Source organism: Meles meles, chromosome 6 (genome assembly GCF_922984935.1).
Source record: "Meles meles chromosome 6, mMelMel3.1 paternal haplotype, whole genome shotgun sequence".
Taxonomy (NCBI): domain Eukaryota; kingdom Metazoa; phylum Chordata; class Mammalia; order Carnivora; family Mustelidae; genus Meles; species Meles meles.
In genome coordinates this window covers 110,617,522-110,629,074 of record NC_060071.1, presented here as the reverse complement: position 1 = coordinate 110,629,074, position 11,553 = coordinate 110,617,522, and the positions used below count along the sequence as shown (strand labels likewise).

Genomic DNA, 11,553 nt, shown 5'->3' with positions numbered 1-11,553 from the left:
GTGTCCGCAGCTGTCCCACATTAGGAGGTAATGCAATAAATCACTTGCATTTTCATTTGAAATCATGTTTGCAATCCTTTTTTGTCCATCAGAGGGGTTCTTGTGGCAGCATGAAATTCTGGGTGTTTTTGGGAAAAGCTCCTGGACAGTTGTGTGTGTGTGTGTTTTAAGATAACAAAAGGGAAGCATAGAAGCCAAATAAAAATCAAATTATCACCTAGGGCAATACTAGGTGTGCCATTGACATCTTTCTTCCCTGTCCTTGCTAGATTTTTTTTCCTTTTGTCAGTTTTATTTATTTATTTATTTTTTAAAAGATTTTATTTATTTATTTGACAGACAGAGATCACAAGTAGGCAGAGAGGCAGGCAGAGAGAGAGGAGGAAGCAGGCTCCCTGTGGAGCAGAGAGCCCGATGCAGGGCTCGATCCCAGGACCCTGAGATCATGACCTGAGCCGAAGGCAGTGGCTTAATACACTGAGCCACCCAGGCGCCCCCAGTTTTATTTTTTAATTAATAAGGCTCTCTTCAAGTAAGTGAGAAAATGCAGATAAACTATAAGACACTTTGGCATAGATCCATCTTTCAGAAATGTTCGTTTCTTTTTCACAAAATGGATTCCTAACATTAATTCTGTTTGCACCTGCTTTTTTTTAAAAAAAGGTTTTATTTATTTATTCATCACAGAGAGAGAGCGAGAGAGCGAGCACAAGCAGGAGGCAGGGGAGTAGAGGAAGAAGCAGGCTTCCCATCGTGCAAGGAGCCTGATGATGCGGGACTTGATCCCAGGACCCCAGGATCGTGACCTGAGCCAATGCAGATGCTTAACGACTGAGCCACCCAGGGCGTCTCTGCACTTGCCTTTTTAAAAACTTTAATCTTGTACTTCCCTGTGAGCTTAAAAATGTCTTCATATTATCATTGTTTTTAACGATAGTTTCTTCTACCAAAGGAAAGGTATATCATACCTTTCTTCTACCATATTTTTATCAGCCCTCTACATTGGAACTTTTAAGTTGTCGTTGTATTTTTTTTTTTTAATAGGCTATTTTCTTAGGGTAGTTTTAGGTTCACAGCAAAACCTAGAAGCAGGTACAGAGATATCCCATGTACCCCCCTGCCCCTACATATGCACAGCCTTCCCGTCATCCATACCCTTCACCAGAGTGGCATACTTGTTACAATTGCTGAACCTACACTGCACATCATTATCACCCAAAGTCCCGAGTCTACATTAGGATTCACACTTGGTGTCATCTGTACTGTGGGTTTGAATACATATAACACGACACACATCCACTATTAAAATATCATACAACGTGGTTTCACTGCCCTAAAAATCCTCTGTGTTCCTCCATCCCTCCTTCCCCTAACCCCTAGCAGCCAGAATCATATACGATAGAGACTTTCAGATTCTTTTCTTCTTCCCTTCCTTCCTTCCTTCTTTCCTTCCTCCCTCCCTCCTTCCCTTCTTCCCCTCCTCCCCCTCCTCCTCTTTCTCCTCCTTCCCCTTCTTCTTCAACAAGACTATGGCAAAATTCTTTATATACATCTCTTTTGGGGAAGGCATGAATTTTTAGTAAATAAAACATAAAAAGCAGAAACTAATACCCATTTCCCATTACCCAAAATTAATTACTATTGATGTTTCAACACATTATTTCCCAGCTTTTCCATGTATATAAATATTTTTCAAGTATACATATATTCTTCTTTAAAAAAGAGGAGGAGGGCTGGAGCACCTGGGTGGCTCAGTGGGTTAAAGCTTCTGCCTTTGGCTCAGGTCATGATCCCAGGGTCCTGGGATCAAGCCCCGCATCGGGCTCTCTGCTCAGCAGGGAGCCTGCTTTCTCCTCTCTCTCTGCCTGCCTCTCTGCCTACTTGTGATCTGTCTGTCAAATAAATAAATAAAATCTAAAAAAAAAAAAAAAAGGAGAGGAAAAGGAAAACTCCCTTCGGTGACTGTCTTCTAAATAGGTCCCCTCCTTTCTCTGCAGAGGAAATCACTATGATGAGTTTGGTGCACATTATAATCCATTTTTATACATAATATACATACATCATATATGTATCAAAAACATTTAGTAAAGTCTTATTTTTTTTTACACAAACAGTATTGTTCTGCATATATCATTCCATAGTTTGCTTTTTCATTCAGTAATCTTTTTGATAATCTGTTCCTATGTAGTTACAGAAATCTAATTCATTCCTTTATATTACATTACTATCTTTTGTTTATCTGTTCCTTTTTTTTTTTTTTTAAAGATTTTATTTATTTATTTGACAGACAGAGATCACAAGTAGGCAGAGAAGCAGGCAGAGAGAGAGGAGGAAGCAGGCTCCCTGCCAAGCAGACAGCCCGACGCGGGGCTCGATCCCAGGACCCTGGGATCATGACCTGAGCCGAAGGCAGAGGCTTTAACCCACTGAGCCACCCAGGTGCCCCTATCTGTTCCTTATGTATGGAAATTTAGGCTGCTCCTCCTCTTTTTTTGGGGGGTTATTACAAATAGTAGGTGAACATGCACATGCTTATTTCTTTCTCTTTGTAGATTTGTATCTTTTTCTCTAGGTTAGACACCAAAGGTAGAGTCATTGGGTCGGAGTAAGCATGGTGTTTTTTTTGTTGTTTTTTTATCATAGTGTTTTTTTTAATAGACAGTGTCAAATTTGTCTTCCAAAATGGATATACATAGTTATCTTCCTATCAACAACCTATATCTGTATTTTCAGAACCTGTACAATGCTTGAATTTGGAAAAAATGTTAAGCTTTGACAGCGTCATGGATGAAATATAGCTTACTGTTTTCAATCCAGTTTCTCAGATTAGGAGTGCAATTAAGCATCTTCAATGTTTAAACATCTCAATGTTTTCAAAGTAAGCATACACTTATGGACAATTATCTGATTATTTCTCAGGGAAAATTCCTATCTGATCAAAAACTCTTTTTCAAGGCTTCACAGAAGATATTTTGCAATTTCCATCTAAAAATTTGTAACTCTTTATATTCTTATTGAAACCATGATAAAATACTCATTTTCCACACTCTCATAAAACTCTGGATTACTTGGGGCACCTGGGTGGCTCAGTGGATTAAGCCGCTGCCTTCGGCTCAGGTCATGATCTCAGGGTCCCGGAATCGAGCCCCGCATCGGGCTCTCTGCTCCGCAGGGAGCCTGCTTCCTCCTCTCTCTCTGCCTGCTTCTCTGCCTACTTGTGATCTCTCTCTCTGTCAAATAAATAAATAAAATCTTTAAAATAACAAAACAAAACAAAACTCTGGATTACTCAATCTGTGTCAATCAGATAAGCAAAAAGTGTGCCTTTTTGTTTTAATTTTTCATTTCTTTGATTATTAGCAATGTTAATTATTTTTTAAAAATCATATCCACATTTTTAAAAATTCACATTCTTATTCATATTTCTTCTCTTTTAGACTATGGTTTATGACTTTAGCCAAGTTTTATGTTGGGATATTCTCTTATTAACCCACTGTCGTATAATTTATAAATTCTTCTCAGCTTGACATCTTTTAACTTTGCTTATGATAATTTAGTTATATACACATATTTTTAAAATTTTAAGGGTATAAGTATTAACATATTTCCATTATATTTTCTGCCTTCTCTTTTGTTTTTAATTATTTTTTAAAAAATATGGACCATATGATGAACATGCATGTCCTCCTCGTGCAAGGGCCATGCTAATCTTCTTGTATTGTTCCAAGTTTAGAACATGCTCCCGAAGTGAGCATTGCCTTCTCTTTTAAATAACTTATGTTTCTTATGTCAAAATGCATGTGCATTATGAAAATTCATTAAAATACAAATAAAGGAAGAAAGTAATACTCATGCAATTTTACCACCTAGAGATAAGAATTATTAATATTTTGAAGTATATCCCTCCAGACTATTTCTAGCCATCTCTACTACACATATATATTTTCCAGTAATTCTGTTGAACATGTGATTCAGGAATAATGTTCTAGGCCCATGGTTCTCCAATGTTGGCACACACCGGAATCACACCCAAAGATGCTTGTTAGCATACAGACTGCTGGGTCCCACTCCCATAATTTAGTGAGGGGACCCAAGAATTTGCATTTCTAGCAAGTTCCCAGGTGACGCAGATGCTGCTGCGTCACTTTGAGAACCAGTTTTAGGCTCTCCCCATCTAAACTATCACATTGCAGTCATTCCCTACTTAAACACTTTTTATGGTTTTTTCCTGTCTACAGGACAAAGTCCAGACAGCTTGGCAAGGCCCACAAGTCTTTTATGATCTGGGCCTGAGCTGCTTCCTCTCCAGACTCACTCTTCACACTGGGCCCAGCTCTCCACCCCAGGAGGCTGACCCGTGCCGACTGTATCAACAGGTTCTGTGCTTTGCCTTGTGGGTCAGCTGACAGGAGACAGGAGGGTGGGAAAGACAACAATCGTGGTATTCCCTCCCTTGCCCTACGCTTGGGTTTCTTTCCTCTCAGGTTTGGCAGTGGCTGCCTTCCTCTACCTCATGTCCAAATCAGTTTGATTCTTTCCTATAGCTATGGTTCTCACTAAGCTCTGGTCATTTTCTCCTCCGTTGGCCCCTTAGGCTTTGGGACCGTTACAACTTCCTGCTGTTGTTGGTCTGAGGTGAGCTTTATCATCCCCTTTGGGTTCTTTTTACCTCTTCCACACCTCTGTGGTCAATCTCTTTATTTCATTCTCTTTAATTACCCCTTTTTGGTCACTCCTTCTCTATCCTGAAGGGACTGGCTAAACCAGGCCCTCCTTTCCTTTCTTACTTTTTTTTTTTTTAAATTACTTATTTATTTGAGAAAGAGAGATAGAGAGAGCATGAGCTAGAGGGGCAGAGGGAGAGGGACAGAACCTCAAGCACACTCCCCACTGAGCGCAGAGCCAGACACAGGGCTCCATCTCATGACCCTGAGATCACAGCCTGAGTCAAACCCAGGAGTCGGAGGCTTAAGCAACTGAGCCACCCAGGCAAATATCCTCCTTTCTTTCTTATTTCCCATAAACCTTTTTTTAGGCAGGACTCAGTCACACATTTCCTGAACATAGCTGACCCTTGAACAACATGGCGGGGGCTGGGGCGCTGACCCTTGCGCTGTTGAAAATCCATGGGTAACTTTTGACGCCCCCAAAGCTTAACTACTAATATCCTACTGAAACCTTACTGATAACAGAGTCAATAAACACCTTTCAGTTATTTATATACTATGTTCTTACAATAAAGGTAGATAAAAGAAAATGTTATTAAGAAAATCATAAGGAAGAGAAAGTATATTCACAGTTCTGAACTGTACTTATTGGAAAACTCCAGGTATAAGAGGACCCACAAACCAGTGTTGTTCAAGGGTCAACTGTACCATGTAGTTCACAATCCTTGCTTTTCTCTTTCGCTGAAAAGTCCTTTTACTTTTTGCAGAAAACTGCTCTTCTGCCTTTAATCCATAGGTCAAATTCATTGTCTTCATAAAGACTTCCCTTCTCTTCAAATTTACTTCATATTTCTGGGACTTTTTCACATACAGATATGGAGATTGTTTTACAAGCCATAATATTCACTCATTTAAAGCATAGAGTTCAGTGGCTTCTAGAATTTTCTGAGTTATGCAACCATCACCACAATCTGACTTCTGAACATTTCATCACCCCTAAAAGAAACCATGTATCCATTAGTGGTCACTCCCTCACTCCTCTCAGCCGCTGAGAGGGGCAAACCATTCACCTACTTTCTTTCTCTATGGTTTTGCCTATGCTGGATATTTCACGTAAACAGAATCATACACTCTAATTTTGTAACTGACTTCTTTCACTTAGTTTAATATTATTATGGTTTATACATGTTGCAGCATGTATTAGTCTGTCCTTTTTATGGCCAAATAATATTCCACTATATAGACATGAGACATATTGTTTATCCATTCACCAATTGATAGACATGTGGGTTGTTTCCATTTTTGGCTATTATGAACAATTCTGGTATGAACATTCATGTACAGTTTTTGTATGGACATGTTTTCACTTCTCTTGTGTATATACCTAGGAGTGGAATGTCAGGGTCCTATAGTAACTCAATGTTTAACATTTCAAGGAACTACCAAAGTGCCTGTACCATTTTACATTCTTACCAGCAGTGTATGAAGATTTCAATTTTTCTACAACCTTCTCAACAGTTATTGTCTGTTCTTTTAATTATACCATCCTAATTTGCATGATAAAATATCTCCTTGTGATTTTGATTTGCATTTTTCTAATGATTAAGGAAGTTGAACATCTTTTTATATGCTTATTAGCCATTTGTGTGTCTTCTTAGGAAAAATGTCTGTTCTGGAGTCCTTTACAGATTCTGGATATTAGACTCTTATCATAGATTTGATTGGCAAGTATTTGTTTCCACGCTGTGTGTTGTCTTTTTACTTTCTTGATGGTGTCCTTTGAAGCACAAAAGTTTTTCATAATTCTGATGAAAATTGATTTATTTATTTTTATTTGGTTGTTTATGTTTGGGGTGTTGTATCTAGGAAACTATTGCGTAACCCAGGGAATGAAGGCTTATTCTAATATTTTCTTCAGAGTTTTCCAGCTTACTCTTATATTTAGACCTTTGATACATTTTTAGTTAATTTCTGCATATGATGTGTGAGAAAGGCCCAACTTTTTTTTTTAACATGTAAATATTCAGTTGTCCCAGTACCATTTGTTGAAAAGACTCTTATTTTTCCCATTCAATCATCTTCACACCCTTCTTAAAAATCATTTGAACATAAAGGTGAGGGCTTCTGGGACTTTTTGTATACAACTTCACTACAGCACTTACCACATTGACTTAATTTAACAGAATGTAAGCTTCTTGAGTCCAAGAATGGTCCATTTCTGTTAATGTAGGTAGAGCAAGTATTTAAATGCATCTAGTTTTTAAACACACTATTTAAATACATTTCAGTGTTTTCTTCTGCTAAAATGCAAATGATACTTAGGAAAGGACATTATTAATTCCTTACCATTAAAGAGTTCATCACATTAAGAGAGAACAGGAATTCTAGGGAGGTAAGCACAGGGCAGGTGGGTTTTGATAGAGGAGTTAGGAGAAAGGAAAATATTCAGCATCAGTTGCATAGGTTTCACTTGGGTAAGACAATACCCTGGGCAACTGAAAGTGCGTTTTCTGGTGTTGGGTCCTCGAAAGGAGCTGTGCAGAACCAGAAAAAAATAGAAATTAGAATGTAAGAGGAATAAACTGAAGAAGAATTCACCTAATTAACAATTTTTTCAAGGGCCAGCCCACTTTCTGGGAAGCACAGAAGTCAAAAAAGTTATCAGAGAAGCTTTGGATATTCAGTTAAGATGAGCTGGTGGGTGCTGTGATAGAGCACTTGGTTACCTGTTTAGTCAAAGTGGCAATAAAGCTTTCAAAAATAAACATGGAAACTAACATGATTAAAATGAACCACAGCTCTATCATAAGTGAGGATTCTTTGGGGGGAGGTGTTTAAATAATAAAGGATACAATAAAATCAACATGGAGCCCAGAACATTTTGCTAAGGCACAGAATGTTTGCTATCTAGGCAGTTTACCCTTCAAGAATAACCCTTCATGTTGTAGGCGAAGATGTTAATCAGTAGACAAACAAAAAAGCAAATAAAAAAAGCTCAAAACTGAGCAAATATTACTAACATTCTTAACACACTCCCTAGCTTCTTTTCAGACTTGGGTATTAAAAAGTAAGGCAAATAAAATTCACTTTCTGAGTTTTGTCCTTCAAAGTTATTTCAGCTTTCCTTTTCTGACTACAAAGTATGTGGTACTTTGAGTTCTCTTCTGAGCCAATTATAGTATCTGGCTGGTTCCCTCTGTATTAGGGGAAAAAAAAAAAAACTTTTCACATGTTTATTTTATACTTGTATCAGAGGCATTATTTTATCCTTGTGTAAAAGTATTCTTTAACAGATGACACACAGAGTCCCGCCACCTTTTGCCACATGATTTTGTGACCAAGGATGGGAGACAGCAATTTTCATCTCTAGACTAAGAAATAGAAATAAAATCTTTTACTTTTCCTCAGAACTCCCTCATCCTTGGGGGACCATCAGCTCTCTTATAGTCAGTTCTTTGGGGTATTAGAAATAATTCCAGCATATAGAATTTTATGAAGAAAAAAAAATCTAGAACATAGTAATAGGCTCCAGCTTTGTCCATCTCAAAAGTCAGATTACTTTAGTGCCTTAGTTTTCCCTCTACATCTCAACTACCTTGATCCTGCTTTAAAAATTTTTATTTCCAAAAGATTTTTGCTTGTTGTTCTTTGATTTTTTATAGCATTTTGTTCTTGTTTCATGGGTATATCTTCCCTAAATTTTTAAAAGATTTTATTTATTTATTTGAGAGAGAGACAGAGTGCAAGAAAATAGAGGGCCCAAAGGAGAGGGAGAAGCAGGCGCCCAGCTGAGCATGTGGGGCTCCATTCCAGGACCCTCAGATCATGACCCAAGCTGAAGGCAGCTGCTCAACTGACTGAGCCACCCAGGAGCCCCTATATCATCCCTAATTTCAATAAAGTTATTAATAATCTCTTCGGAATAGTTCTTCTTGCATTTTTATTTCCTCAAAGTACTATTTTTTTTCCCCTAGTTTGGGAGTTAATCTTTGATTTTCATGTTAGGAGCTTTCCTGAGAGAGTGGCAGTCTCTGGCTGCTCATGTTTGAGAATAGACAACTGAAATGTATTGCTTTTATGGGGCTTTCTTCCCTCCCCACCCTCCTCTTTCTAACCCACTCTCCCCTACAAGATTCAATTCAAGCACTACCTCTTTTTTAGAACTGATTCTGGTGTCCCACCCTGCTTCAACACTTTCCCATCCCCCAACTCCACCCCACATAGACTGGGAACAAGTCTGGCTCTGCTCTTGTCACCGTCACATATAGCAAGCATCTGTAGAAAGAATGAATATAGGAATGCCCACCTCTGACATGTCCTTTATTTGCATTAATCATGGTTCTTTCTCAATTGTGGAAAAGTCAGAAGCCCAACAACTGATAAAATGTTGAGCAAATGGGGGTACCTGGGAAGCTAAGTTGGCTGAATATCCGATTCTTAGTTTTAGCTTAGGTCGAGATCTCAGGGTCCTTGGTTCAAGCCCCACATCAGGTTCTGCACTCAGCGCAGAGTCTGCTTGTCCCTCTCCCTCTGCTCCTTCCCTGGCTCATGCTCACACTCTCAAACAGATAAACAAATAAATAAGTAAAATCTTTAAAAAAAAAAGTATTGAGCAAACGAATGTATCTATAAGCAAAGGAACAGTCTTCATATTGCCCTGCAGGTCTAAAGCAAGAAAGAAATGGAAGGGCAGTGAAATTGAAGAGGGAAAGGGAAGGACTCACATATAGTTGGCACTGTGCTAAGTAAGTAATTCGTGTACTTTAAATTATTACTCACAACGACCCATGGACAACGATTTATGGACAAGAAGTTGAGATTCAGAGAGATTATGTGATTTGCCATAGGTCACATGTGTATGACTTGGAATCAAGTCTCTCTGGTACATCTAAGCCTGTGATCTGGGGTGTCTCTGGGGGATCAAGACAGGTAGGGTGTTGGCTTTCCTCGGACTTTTGGTACCCTGATGGAATGAACTCCTCCCCAGACCACTTGACTCCCTCAAGCCTGCCTTTAGTGCGTTTATATACTTTCTTAAAAAGTTTGTATTTAGGTTCCACTTAGTTAACCTAGTGTGATATTAGTTTCAGGTGTACAATGTAGTGATTCAACACTTCCATACAACACCCGATGCTCCTCACAACACATGTGCTCCTTAATCCTCATCACCTATTTCACCCAACCCCCAACCACCTCCCCTCTGGTAACCATCAGTTTGTTCTCTCTAGTTGAATCGGTTTCTTGGTTTGTTTCCCTTTCTCTTCTTTTTTTCCCTTTGCTCATTTGTTTTGTTTCTTAAATTCCACATGTGAGTGAAATCATATGCTATTTGACTTTTTTTGCTTAGCATAATATGCTCTAGCTCCATCCATATCATTGCAAATGACAAGATTTCATTCTTTTTTATGTTGAGTAATATTCCATTATACACACACACACACACACTCACTATACATATATGTGTGTGTGTGTGTATACATCATATATATCACATCTTCTCTATCCATTCATCAGTCCATGGACACTTGGGCTTTTTCCATAATTTGGCTATTTTAGATAATGCTGCTATAAATATTAGGGTGCATGTATCCCTTCAAATTAGTATTTTTGTATTCATTGGGTTAATACCTAGTAGTGCTATTGCTGGGTCATAGGGTAGTTCTATTTTTAACATTCTGAGGACACTCCATACTGTTTTCCAGAATGGTTGCACCAGTTTGCATTCCCACCAATGGTGCAAGAGAGTTCCCTTTTCTCTACATCCTGTTATTTCTTGTGTTGTTGATTTTAGCCATTCTGACAGGTGTGAGGGAAGATCTCTTTATAGTTTTGATTTGTATTTCCCTGATGATCAGTGATGTGGAACATTTTTTCACGTATCTGTTAGCCATCTGTACGTCTTCTTTGCAAGAATGTCTATTTAAGTCTGTGACTGATTTTTTAAATTGTATTATTTGTTTTTGAGTTTGGTAAGTTCTTCATAGACTTTGGACACTAGCCCTTTCTCAGATATGTCATTTGCAAATATCTTCTTCTATTTCACAGATTGCTTCTTGGTTTTGTTGATTATTTCCCTTGCTGTGCAGAAGCTTTTCATTTATGCAGCAATCTCAATATTTTATTTTTGCTTTTGTTTCCCTTGCTTCAGGAGACATATCTAGAAGAAAAGTTCTTCTTTTCGAGAGGTTACTACCTGAGTTGTCCTCTAAGATTTTGATGGTTTCATGCCTCACATTTAGGTCTTTCATTCATTTTGAATTTATTTGTGTGTTTGGTATGAGAAAGTAGAACTCCTAGTCTCAGCAATCAGACAACAACAATGGCAGCAGCAAAAAAGCATCCAAATCAGCCTAGAAGAACTCCAAGTTTCACTTGCAGATGATACTCTATAAAGAAAACCCAAAAGACTCCACCAAAAAATTGCTAGAACTGATATACAAATTCAGTAAAATCACAGGATACAGAATCAATGCATCCAAATCAGCCTGGAAGAACTCAAAGTTTCACGTGCAGATGATACTCTATAAAGAAAACCCAAAAGACTCCACCAAAAAATTGCTAGAACTGATACACAAATTCAGTAAAATCACAGGATACAGAATCAATGCACAGAAATCTGTTGCATTTCCATACACCAATAATGAAGCAGCAGAAAGAGAAATTAAGAAAGAAATCTCATTTACAATTGTGCCCAAAACAATAAGATACCTAGGAATAAGCCTAACCAAAGAGGCAAAAGAACTGTACTCTAAAAACTATAAAATACTTATGAAAGGAATTGAAGAGAACACAAGGAAATGGAAAGACATTCTATGCTCATGGATCGCAGAAACAAATATTGTAAAAATGTCTATACTACCCAAAGTAATCTACATATTTAATGCAA

General features: G+C 38.1%; 1 non-coding gene across 1 annotated transcript; it reads right to left on the bottom strand.

Moving 5' to 3' along the window:
• Positions 1 to 3,651: 3,651 nt before the first annotated feature.
• Positions 3,652 to 3,753, bottom strand: LOC123945334. The gene has a single exon (XR_006819177.1). It is a non-coding gene; the product is annotated as a U6 spliceosomal RNA (small nuclear RNA).
• Positions 3,754 to 11,553: the final 7,800 nt, after the last annotated feature.